Source organism: Hypanus sabinus, chromosome 30 (assembly GCF_030144855.1).
Source record: "Hypanus sabinus isolate sHypSab1 chromosome 30, sHypSab1.hap1, whole genome shotgun sequence".
In the NCBI taxonomy this organism is placed as follows: domain Eukaryota; kingdom Metazoa; phylum Chordata; class Chondrichthyes; order Myliobatiformes; family Dasyatidae; genus Hypanus; species Hypanus sabinus.
In genome coordinates this window covers 36,891,392-36,904,549 of record NC_082735.1, presented here as the reverse complement: position 1 = coordinate 36,904,549, position 13,158 = coordinate 36,891,392, and the positions used below count along the sequence as shown (strand labels likewise).

Sequence of the window (13,158 nt, the reverse complement as noted above, 5' to 3'; positions counted from 1 at the left end):
GGGCGATGCTTTAGGTGCTGGGCTAGACTGAAAAAGGTCAGGTTGTCAGAGTCGGAGGCTCAGCTTACTGCTTCTCTTCTCGTGCGCTGAACTAAAGGACTGTGGACGGACCTCTTTTGAGGACCTCAGATCAGAACGCTACTTGCTTGCATGATTTGTTTTATTTTCCTCTGCACATTGGGTGCTTGAGCATCTTGTGTGCTTTTAATTGGTTCTTTTGGGCTTCTTGTTTTGTGGCTGCCTGTAAGCAGACAAATCTCAAGATCGTATAATGCATGCATAATTTGATAATAACTGTACTTTGAACTTTGAGTAGGTGGGGATTTTAAATATAACTTATTAAATAATTCTGGAAGAAAAAGACTAAAATCTGTAAAATTGCCAGATTGACATAGAAGTCAATCATAACCTTCGAGCTAGGAGAACTGCCTTCCATACCTGAGCTCACCTGTAAGTGACAACTGATCCACCAAGCTCTTAAATGTCTTCTCAGTTCACAAACAATTGGAAATGGGCATTTGGAGCTGCCCTTGGTAGCATCATTGCCTCCCTGGCACAATAGATTATCCAAGGTAAATCTGGGTAGTGAAACTAGCTTGAGGAGCATTATGACTTACCCTGTCATCAATTCTTATATAGTCTAGTCATTCTGTGGGCTTGTTTGTTATTTCGAGATACAGTGTGAGATAGGCCCTTCTGACCCTTCAAGCCATGCCACCTAGCAATCTCCCAATTTAACCCTAACCTAATCATGGGATAATTTACAATGACCAACTAACCTACCAACTAGTGAGTCTGTGGACTGCTGGTGGTGGTGGTGGTGGGTGGGGGGGGGGGGATCCGGAGCACCCGGACAAAACCCACACAATCCACGGGGGACGACGTGCGTGCTTCCTAGAGACGATGTTGGAATTGAACTCTGATCTCCAGTGCCCTGAGCTGGAACAGCATCACGCGAGCTGCTACACTGCCATGAGCTCTGCTTTGGGCTACGGTGTCATCTTAGACTGGATTAACGATTAACTGTATTTGTCATGTGTATGTTGAAAGAACAACACGTACAGTGAAGTGGGTTGTTTGCTTCACTACACTTCCAGCACTAAAATCACATGCCCACAATTTACTCCCCCTCAGCCACAGGTCATTGAGATGTGGGAGGAAACCATAGCGCCCGGAGGAAACCCACATGGCCATGACAGAGCCAGGAAGATCCTCTATCTTTTAAATGTTACTGGGTTGTAACCACCCGTTAACACTAATGCACACACACTCTAAGCCAGGGGTGTCAAACTCATTTTAGGTCCGGGCCGGATTGGGCAAAATGAAGCTTCATGCGGGCCGGATCAGTTGGGCGCGTGCGAACGCAGCTTTCATTGCCTCCGTTTTTTCAGCCTGTTCTCATGTGTCTGAGTCTCTGCTATAACTACAAAGTGTTTCACTTCACAAATTCCGTTTCTTATGCTGAGCAAGCATTATTTTTATGATTGGTATTAACTTACAATCATAGGCTTCATATCGCTGGGCCATTAATAATTAAAATAATAGATCTATCTAAAATGATCTCGCGGGCCGGATATAATTGTACGCCGGGCCGGATATGGCCCGTGGGCCTTGAGTTTGACACCTATGTTCTAAGCTGTTTCATAAAAGAGATGCAAATGTGGGGTATGTTGAATTTGGAGACAAGGGTAGGGAATGAATCATGATCAATACTTAGGGAGTTGTCCAGAGTGAAGGGTACCGCTCAATCAACATATTGCTCTTGATGATGGAGGCTGCTTTCCTGCGACAGTGCGCTGTGTAGATGTGCTCAATGGTGGGGGAACGGGCTTTACCCGTGATGGACTGGGCCGCATCCGCTACTTCTAAATTGTTATTAACAGAAACGGGACGTGTGCCATTTGGCTGCTGTATTCCCCAATTCAGAATCAGGTTTATTATCACCAGCATGTGATGTGAAATTTGTTAACTTAGCAGCAGCGGTTCAATGCAATACATAATCTAGCAGAGAGAGAAAAAGTAAATAAAATAAAACATATTAATAAGTAAACAAGTAAATCAATTACGTATATTTAATAGATTATTTAAAAATGTGCAAAAACAGAAATAGTATATTTTTTAAAAAGTGAGGTAGTGTCCAAAGATTCAATGTCCATTTAGGAATCAGATGGTAGAGGGGAAGAAGCTGTTCATGAATCGCTGAGTGTGTGTCTTCAGGCTTCTGTACCTCTTACCTGATGGTAACAGTGAGAAAAGTGCATGCCCTGGGTGCTGGAGGTCCTTAATAAGGGACGCTGCCTTTCTGAGATACCGCTCCCTGAAGGTGTCCTGGGTATTTTGTACGCTAGTGCCCAAGATGGAGCTGACTAGATTTACAACCTCCTGCAGCTTCTTTCGGTCCTGTGCAGTAGCCCCTCCATACCAGACAGTGATGGAGCCTGTCAGAATGCTCTCCACGGTACAACTATAGAAGTTTTTGAGTGTATTTGTTGATATGCCAAATCTCTTCAAACTCCTAATGAAGTATAGCTGCTGTCTTGCCTTCTTTATAACTGCATCAATATGTTGGGACCAGGTTAGATCCTCAGAGATCTTGACACCCAGGAACTTGGAACTGCTCACTCTCTCCACTTCTGAAACCTCTGTGAGGATTGGTACGTGTTCCTTTGTCTTACCCTTCCTGAAGTCCACAATCAGCTCTTTTGTCTTACTGACGTTGAGTGCCAGGTTGTTCCTGCGGCACCACTCCACGAGTTGGCATATCTCACTCCTGTACACCCTCTCATCACCACTTGAGATTCTACCAACAATAATTGTATCATCAGCAAATTTAAAGATGGTATTTGAGCTTCGCCTAGCCACACAGTCTTGTGTATACAGAGAGTAAAGCAGTGGGCTAAGCACACACCCCTGAGTTGCACCAGTGTTGATCGTCAGTGAGGAGGAGATGTTATCGCCAATCCGCACAGATTGTGGTCTTTCAGTTAGGAAGTCGAGGATCCAGTTGCAGAGGGAGGTACAGAGGCCCAGGTTCTGCAACTTCTCAATCAGGATTGTGGGAATGATGGCATTAAATGCTGAGCTATAGTTGATGAACAGCATCCTGATGTAGGTGTTTGTGTTGTCCAGGTAGTCTAAAGCTGTGTGGAGAGCCATTGAGATTGTGTCTGCAGTAGACCTATTGTGGCGATAGGCAAACTGGAATGGGTCCAGATCCTTGCTGAGGCAAGTTCAGTCTAGTCATGTCCAACCCCTCAAAGCATTTCATCACTGTCAATGTGAGTGCTACCGGGCAAAGTCATTAAGGCAGCTCACATTATTTTTCTTAGGCACTGATATAATTGTTGCCTTTTTGAACTTCCACCTGTAGCAGTGAGAGGTTGAAAATGTCCTTGGATACTCCCCGTTAGTTGGTTGGCACAGGTTTTCAGAGCCTTACCAGGTACTCCATCGGGACCTTCCGCCTTGTGAGGTTTCACTCTCTTTAAAGATGGAGGTCACATCTGGAGGTCACAGAGTCATCAGGTGCAGCAGGGATCTTCATAGCTGTAGTTGTGTTCTCCCTTCAAAGTGGGCATAGAAGGTGTTGAGTTCATCTGGTAGTGAAGCATCACTGCCATTCATGCTATTGGGTTTTGCTTTGTAGGAAATAATGTCTTGCAGACCCTGCCAGAGTTGCGGTGCGTCCAATGTCACCTCCAACCTCATTTGAAATTGTCTTTTTGCCCTTGAAGTAGCCCTCCGCAAATCATACCTGGCTTTCTGGTACAGGCCTGGGTCGCCAGACTTGAATGCCACAGATCTAGCCTTCAGCATATGATACTCATCCAGGTTCGAAGATGAATCCCTGAATTCAGTCCAGTCCACCAATTCAAAACAGCCCTGTAGGTGCTCCTGTGCTTCCCTTGTCCTTAGCTTTTTGATCCTCACTGCTGGTGCTGCAGTCTTCAGTCTCTGCCTATACTCAGGGAGTAGAAGTACAGCCAGGTGATCAGACTTCCTGAAGTGAGGGTGTGGAATAGCACGGCAGGCATTCCTGATGGTGGTGTAACAATGGTCCAGTGTGTTGTTTCCTCTGGTATTTCAAGTCATCTTGATTGTTGATTGTAGTTGCTTAGTGATTTTTTTCAGACTGGCCTGGTTAAAATCTCCCAAAACAATTGAGAAGGTGTTAGGGTGCGCTGTTTCATGCATGTTGATCCCATTACCCAGATCATCTAAAGTCTGCTTGACATTGGCCTGAGGTGGAATGTAACCTTCTACCAAAATGACCCCTGAGAACTCCCATGGTAGGTAAAAAGGACAGCACTTTACTGCTAGATATTCCAGGTCTGGTGAGCAGAATTGGGACAGCACTGATATATTTGTGCACCAAGAAGAGTTGATCATGAGACATACTCCTCCACCTCTGCTTTTGAGAGACATCTATCCTGGTGGTATATAGTAAACCCATTGATCTGGATCACTGCCTCCAGTATGGAAGTGATTAACCAGTATTCCGTGAAACAAAGGACACACACGGTCCTAATGTCTCTCTGACTCTGGGATCATCGATTTTGTTCACCAGAGAATGCACGTTCACCAGCAAGATAGTCGGTATAGGAGGGAGTTTAAAACCCCGTCTCCTTAAGCACACTGGGAATCCTGATCTAGGCCCGCACTTCTAGGTGTCCTCCGTCGGCCCTTCCGATCACAATCGGTTTTAAGCAGCGATAATTCATTTAAACGCATTAAGACATCTTTGATGACTGTACTGACCTTGGAAGCAGTTGCGCTGTGTAGCTGTATCAGGCTGAAACGGGAATATTTAATTGTATCCTTTGAGAGTACTGCTGCTACTCGAGTCGCCCCTAGACACGTGATTTAATCACGTGGTTAAGTTCAAAAGCAGCCTCGTATTTGGATGCGCAGAGGTTGTGAAAGCTGCTATATAAATGCATTTTCTTTGGTTGGGCTGTGGGTTGCACTAGAGTCAGAGAATGGAAGGTCAGGTGGTGCTGAACGTACTTTATGATTCTCCTGGTCTTCAGCGCACTCTCACCATCTTGTGGTGGTTTTGAGGAGATTTAGTAGGAAGCATCAGAAAGGGGTTTTATTTCTAAGGTTCAGCTAAATATCACACACGGAGACGTCTGTGAGTGAAAACTGGAGGCTGGCACTTCCCCAGGGGCAGTGGTACGCACTGAGGAACATGCCACCCCTCAGTACAGCCATCACAACAGCTTTGAGGGGGAGTTCCACAGTCCAGGGTCCTGTGTAACCATCTCCCAAACACTCCCTGGGCATATTATTTTAGGAGGAAACTTGAGTGACACTGTAAGAGCATGTACTGAATTAATGTGAAGATGAATGTGAAGATGAATAACAATGATATTTTCGGTGTATATCATGAATAAAATATACTGAAATAAAACAATAATTTATAAATGGCAGCCTCTAATTTTCCCGTCTTACCTGTTACCTTGGTGAATGATTTCTATTTTAAATTTGTATTTGCCTGCTTTTCTTTCCACAAAACTGCAGCCTTGACCTTCATTTGCCACGAGTCTAATTTCTTTCCTCCCTTTGCGTAGCATTACAGAAATGCTATCTACCACACCTTCCGTCAGTAAATGGCTTCATTATCATTCCTCCCCTGTGTCCCCTCCCCCGTTCCTCTCTCCCTCACCCCAATACCCACCTCAAACCCTTTGCCCCCACCACTCCTCTGTCATGTTGCAATCGAAACCCGACTTGTAGGCAGCACTGCCACTTGAGGGAAATAGTTACAGCAGGCTGAACTTATACATCATTTAATTTATTTGTGCATTGGCTTTTCAGATTTAGTTAATAAATTCAGGTTACGTTAGTGACGATCAAATGGAGTGTAAAGAGATTATGGAATTCAGAAGAATGAGGGGTGACTTTATTGAAACCTATCGAATGTTGAAAGGCCTCGATAGAGTGGTTGTGGAAAGGATGTTTCCTATGGGGGGGGGGGTTGAAGTTAAGACCAGAGGACACAGAATAGAGGGGCATTCCTTTAGAATGGAGATGAGGAGGAATTTCTTTAGTCAAAGAGTGGTGCATCTTTGCCACAGGCAGCTGTGGAGACCAAGTCTTTACGCATATTTGAGGCAGAGGTTGATAGATTCTTGATTGGTCAGGGAATGAGGGAATACGGGGAGAAGGCAGGAGAGTGGGGCTGAGAGGGAAATGGATCAGCCGGAATGAAATGGCAGAGCATGCTCAGTGGGCGAAATGGCTGAATTCTGCTCCTATATCTTATGGAAATGTGTTTGCGGTGGGGGGGGGGGGGGTGGGGGTTGGAAGGATAGTATTGGAGGGTGCTGGGTGACCACTTTCAAGATGCGGCATGGGCTCCGGAGGGGATGGGAATGGTGCCCTCCATAGCTGGTGACCCACTCGTTCACGAGGCCACATGGTTCAAGCTGAGGCTCTTTATCTGCACTAACCAGTGACATCTACTAGAAAGGGCATTTGTATCAAACGTTGAGAATAAAATTAATTGTTAACTGCATCCTCTCCCTCCAACCTCAATCCACTCCACATTTTGCATTTCTTCACAATCGCAGGCCATCCCAAATGAAGCCAATAAAGAGTCCACAAATATAATATGATGATGCCTAGATGATCGATGATGGTTTGTCAGGTATGCCACATCAGCACGTGGGGAGCCTCGGTAGCTTAGTGGTTAGTGTGACGTCGATACAGCTCAGGGCGTTGGAAGTTCAAGGCTCAATCCTGGAGTCGGCTGTAGGGAGTCTCTACGAGCTCCCTGTGGAATGTATGGGATTTCTCCGGGTGATCCGGTTTCTGCCCACAGTCCAAGGATGTACTGGGCAGGTTAATTGGTCATTGTAAACTGCCCCATGATTAGGTTAGGATTAAATCGATGGGCTGTCGGGGGTTGCTGGGTGGTGTGACTCGAATGTCGTATCTCTAAATAAATAAATAATGCCGTGGATCGAGGTAGGTTTCAGCCAGGCCCTTGGTGAGAATGCTATGGGACTTCATGAAAGTGTTACAATGACATGGTTTACATTATTATTATCAGGCCCTTCATTTTGCCATTCGATGCAGATGGACGGTGTTCAGTTCATCAAGTCGAGGCAAGTTGACCAACCTCACTCCCCTAGAGAAAAGATTGTGTGACGTTCAAGTCTTTAGGACAACACTGATGAGGTGAGGGCAAAATCGGGGGTTTGCTGGGCAGTGGGGCTCAAAGGGCCAGAAGGGACTATGCTGTGTTGTATTTCAATAAACCGATCAATCAGTAAATAAATTGTCGTTCCCCCTCCCCCCCCCCCCACCCCTCAGCAGCATTAATCCAGATCACGAAATCTGACCTGAATTCTCTAACTTCTGCCATTCAGGGTAAGAGAACATCTCGTTCTTATCCACTTAACTTCTGAGAAAATTATCCCATTTGTAGCTAAAACCCTTGACGTCCCATGGCACCGGTGTCAGGAATTGGCATCAGTGAACCAGCTTGTTATCAGCGAGATTACAGTTGTAAAACATGACCACAGAGCACCTTAGGGGCCCAGATACCTGACTGAAATAACGATAGAGCCTCAAACACACAACTTCTCAAAAGCTTGTTGTCCTTTGGATAATCTTTCTGGTGTTGTGGGGTGAAGCAGCATAGCAATTGCTCCTGGACTAATAATTCAATATCTAATAAATTTAGTTCAAACCCCACCACACCAGTTTGAAAGATTAAATTCAGATAATTAATTTGGAATTAAGGAACAGCTAAACGGATCACAAGCAGGAGGAAAGTTCTAAAGTTTTATCTGGCTTGTTAATATCCCTTTGGGGCGCTACAGTAGCATAGCAGTGGGTGCAATGCTATTACAGCTCGGGGTGTCCGAGTTTGGAGTTCAACTCCAGCAACCTCCGTAAACAACTTTGCACCCATAGTCTAAAGGCCTATCAGTGGGTAAGTTATGGTCAGAATCAGGTTTAGTATCACTGGCATATGTCATGAAATATGTTGTTATGCAGCAGCAGTAATTGCAATACATGACAACACAAGCTGTAAATTACACTAAGGGTATGTATATATATTTAAAAAGTTAAAAACTGTTGGTGGCTGATAAAAAGACTCTTACTAGGAAATAGTTATCACAGGAGAGCTCAACTTTAAATGCATGGATGGAAATTACAATGGACATTTACAAAATGGAGAAGATAACAGCATCTGTTGATCATAAGCTAGAACAATTGGATTCATATTGGGAAAAATGGTTGAACTACATTATGCCTCATAGGCCTGATTTTATTCTCACAAATCAATGAATGTGTTGTAAAAAGAGATTACTCCCTACTTGTACATAGTTTTTTCCTTTTGCTTGTTTTTTCTTTCCACTCTTTTCTATAAGTGTGTACCTCAGATAAATACTTCGTGGAGATTTGTGATATGATTATATGATATATATGTACAATGTCTGAAATACATCTTATGGAAATGTTTGTTTGATGATGAACTTCAATAATAAAAACATAAATTACAAAAAATAGTTAAATTAAATAAATAGTGCAAAAGAGAAAACAAGTTGTGTTCATGGGTTCAATGTCCATTCAGAAATTGGATGGCAGAGGGAAAGCTGCTCCTCCTGAAACACTGAGTGTGTGCCTTTAGGCTGCTGAACCTCCTTCCTGATGGTAGCAATGAGAACAGGGCATGTACGGGGCAATTGTAAATCATCCTGCGTTCGGTGTCTAGCTGGGTGGCGTGTCCTGGTCAGTGGAAATGGCCTGTTCCATACCGTACCGCTGAATAAAATGAAGATGTGAGGTTGGTAACCTAATTCAGTCTGCCCTTTGAAATGGTTTAGCAACGTGACTAATGAACTCTAGCTATTCCAGTGAGAGCTATCCGCTCCTAGGGCGGCAGGCTAATGTAATGGGTAGCACAACACTTTGCAGGTTAGGCAACCCGGGTTCAAGTACAAGCTGTAAGGAGCTTGTACGTTCTCCACGTGACCATGTGGGTTTCCTCCCACGGTCCAAAGATCTACTGGTTGGTAGGTTAGTTGGTCATTATAAATTGTTTAGTCCCATGGCTAGGCTAGGATTAAATCAGGGGAGTTGTTGGTTGGCTTAGCTCAGGTCAGAAGAGCCATTTCCACACTGTATCTAAGTAAAATAATAAAAGGAATGTCCCTCCATGTGATCAAGGTGTATCTTTACCTGTATAATCTCACTCATTAGTGTAACTGGTTCTCACCTGTTCTGTGTGAGATACCTTGGTCCTGTAGATTGCTGAAGGCCACAGGCTCGAGTCCCACGCAATGTGGGGTTCCTCCCAGTGCTCTGCTGCAGGGCTGCTGCCTTTCGGACGAGGCATTAAGCTCACGCCCTTTCTCGACTCTCGCGTGACTGCCTCGGATCACACAGTTACTAACCAAAACCGAGCGGGTGACTCTTCTCTGGTGCCTTGGCTGCGTTGCAGCCCTCATCTGTCAGCGGATAAACGGATTGTTGTTGTGTCAGGGACAGGATTTGTGGTGGAGTTGTGTGTGAGAGAGGTGGCGGGCGGGGGTGTTACCAACCCTTTAAGAGCTGCCATCCTTGCAGTTATGTGACTTGTAGGCTTTAATCAACTCCATAATTACAGTGGGCCCTGCAGTCTCGTAATTACTGGTATTGTCCGAACACAGCTGTTGCTTTCAGTACAGCTTGTTTTTAGCAGCGTTATTCCGGAGTGCCTTGTTACTCCGTGATCCAGGTGCGCTAATAGCAGACTGAATCTCGGCTGTATGTTTTCTAAGAGATTTCATTACCATTTAATTTGGGGCTTGATTGAATGTGGTTGAGTAAAAGAGAACCTTGGAAATAGATGCCCTGTGAGTGAGGGATGTAGATCTGATGGATATTTCCATTCCTTTATTTTACTGTCCTTGCGCTGCTGATAGGACATGAGATGCTGCTTTCTGATGAGGCCTATTTGTAATGCAGGGTGGAGATATGTCTCTGCCAAAAGAGGTGTAAGGTGCTCCTTCCCTCCACTAGCCTACAGGTCACCCTTGGGCAAGGTGTAGCACCTGCTTAGCCCCCCCCCCCCCCCCGATCAGGGTCACGTGAAGCCATGGAGCAGGCGGTGGATGGTCGTATCAGCAGCCGGTGCACATCACAAGTCCTGGTTATGAGACCACTGATGCCAGGTAGACAATCTCTGAAGAGTATTGGTAATGGCTGGGGTCACCCGTCTTGTAAAGACACTGCCCAGAAGAAGGCAATGGCAAACCACTTCTGTAGAAAATTTCTCAAGAATAATCATGGTCATGGAAAGACCATGATCGCCCACGTCATATGACACTTTGCCGGGTATAACCAGTGCCGTCTACGTCTCTTATAGGTTTATTTACCTCAGTCAAGTTTCCTCTTCATCTTTTCAGATCCTTGGTCAAGGTCAGTTCCAGGGAAAACTGGCCCAGCTTCTCCAGTCTCTCAATCCTAGGCAACATTCCGGTAAGTCCCCTCTGCACAGAGAACAATGTCATACAGTGTCCATTTTCAAGAAAAGTGAAGCATGACTGAAAGTTGGATTTAGTGTGAGCTGCAGTTTCCTTTGGCCTTATCATTATTAATGAGCAGAGGGATACAATCCCCAGCACATGCAGAGACAAGTCTTCACAGCTTTCGAGACTGCTTCAGTGTGACCTTCTTAAACAAGTTGGATGAAGATTTGAATGCTTCAAGACAGCCAAGTTTCATTGCTGCCAGCAGTACTGTCCAATGTTGCTTGAACTAATCTAATACAGACTAGGGATTGAATCCACGATTACTGTTTGTTTATTACTCGACCAATTGTGGCCAGGCGGGCAAACGTCCTGCACTGGAGGGTCTCTGGCACTGCAAGGCAGTTATCGTTGAGCTGATCTACCGTCTCTCTCTCTCTCTCCCATTCTCTCTCTCTCATTCTTTCTCTCTCTCTCTCTCATTCTCTCTCCCTCTCCTATTCTCTCTCTCTCATTCTCTCATTCTCTCTCCCTCTCCTATTCTCTCTCTCTCATTCTCTCTCTCTCTCATTCTCTCTCCCTCTCCTATTCTCTCTCTCCTATTCTCTCTCTCTCATTCTCTCTCTCTCTCTCTCTCATTCTCTCTCCTTCTCCTATTCTCTCTCTCTCTCTCTCATTCTCTCTCCCTCTCCTATTCTCTCTCTCATTCTCTCTCTCTCTCCCATTCTCTCTCTCTCATTCTCTCTCTCTCTCATTCTCTCTCCCTCTCCTATTCTCTCTCTCATTCTCTCTCTCTCTCTCATTCTCTCTCTCTCCCTCACATTCTCTCTCTCTCTCCCATTCTCTCTGTCTCTTTCTCTCTCTCTCTCCCATTCTCTCTCATTCTCTCTCTCCCTCATTCTCTCTCTCTCTCTCCCATTCTCTCTCTCTCTCTCCTCTCTCTCTCTCTCTCTCTCTCTTTCTCTCTCTCTCACACACACACACATTCTCTCTCTTCCATTCTCTCTTTCTGTTATGTTTTGTAACTTCAAAACATTAGACTATTTCAAAGGAAGACATGGGAGACCAAAAACTGAGTCTAACTTCCGGTTTACGTTAAGTGAGGTGTCCACATATCATGAGGTAGTATGATGACATATGCAATTCATGTATTTATACATATAACCTATAACAAATTATTGAAATGAACAAGAAAGCTTAATCATATATTTATACAGTATATACAAGATTACTCAAATATTACTGAAATATTAAATACACATTTTCACTCCCTCTTCTCTCATTCTCTCTTTCATTCTTTCTCTTTCACTCTTCACATTCTGTCTCTCCCCCCCCCCCCATTCTCCTAATCTCAATCTCGGTCTTCCATTTTCTCTTCTCCTACCTGCTCATCCCATCCTCTCCTCAGCCTTTCTCCACTGAAGTCTTTTTCTGTTGCGTGTTGAACGATCTGCTCCCCATCAGCTAGTAATTGGGTGCACCATTCGGGGGAGGAGCTGGATGAAGAGCGCACTCACACGGAACCGTCTGGAGTCGGAGAGTGAATCGGGGTGTGCGACGGGAGGGAGTTACCGTTGTGGGTGTCCCAAAGGACGCTGGCTAGTGGCAGGAACTGCATGATTGCCACTGGAGCACTGACTGCCATTAATTTCTGTTGCGTGAGCTGCCAGAGTGAAGCAGCAGCAGCTTTATCAGCAGCCTGCATGCTCCTTGCTTCAATGCAATCTCTGCATTCAGCCATCAGCTCTGTTCAAGATTTAATCAGAACGAATTGCTCCTTCTCTAATACTATCCCTTCCTTCTCCAATCAAAAAAGATAGTAATTACACTCAAGTCTGGCAGCAGGACCGGTCTATGAAGAGGGTAGCCTTCATTCAAAATCTCTGTGGGTTATCTCCCCATTGGTAGATTCCCCTCTTTCTGTACAAAGTCCCTTTTGATAATAACAACAGGACGTTGGAGCCAAGTCCAAAGACAAGGGGGGAGCTAGGTACAGGACTGGGGGCGAAGAGAATCCGACTTCAGGTTGGTTGTTTCTGGGTGCAGCTTCAGAGGGGCAGACACAGGAAATCCTCCCACTGTGGGGGAGTCAGTGACTCTTGGAGAAAGCTTTAGATTGGCTATCGTGATACTTCCATATTATTGAGCCGAGTGGTTCTGTGATCTTGGCATTTTGCTTGCCCAGTAAATTGCTATGATTGGAAAACAGCTCAACCCAACCTTCAGCCATCTTAGCTACACAACTTCTGAATGATTTCCATTCCCATATGTGGCTCATTGTTAATCGTAGAGTACATAAGGCACAGAAAAGACCTTTGGACCCAACTTGTCCATGCAGACCAAGTTTCCTAGCTGAGCATTTCCTATTTGCCTGTGTCTGGCTCACATCCCTCGAAACCAGGGGCTCCCTACCATTTTTAAATAAGATAGACCATTAGATATAGGAGCAGAATTAGGCCATTTGGCCCATTGAGTCTGCTCTTCATTTTCATCATGGCTGATCTATTTCCCTGTCAGCCCCAATCCCCTGCGTTTTCCCTGTATCCCTTCATGCCCTGACTGTCGAGCTCTGCCTTAAGTATACCCACTGACTTGACCTCCACAGCCGTGGACCAAAGAATCCGTGAACCCCAGTTTGGAATCCCTGCTCTGAACCTTTCCTTCCCATGTGCCTGTCCAAATGTTTACT

General features: G+C 45.1%; 1 long non-coding RNA gene across 1 annotated transcript in view; it reads left to right on the top strand.

Moving 5' to 3' along the window:
- The window catches only part of LOC132383573 (uncharacterized), a 161,340-nt gene that overhangs the window by 81,506 nt on the left and 66,676 nt on the right, over positions 1 to 13,158 (top strand). Inside the window, exon 4 of the long non-coding RNA XR_009508727.1 lies at positions 10,407 to 10,479. This is a non-coding gene — a long non-coding RNA (uncharacterized LOC132383573). The remainder of the gene's footprint in view (positions 1 to 10,406; positions 10,480 to 13,158) is intronic.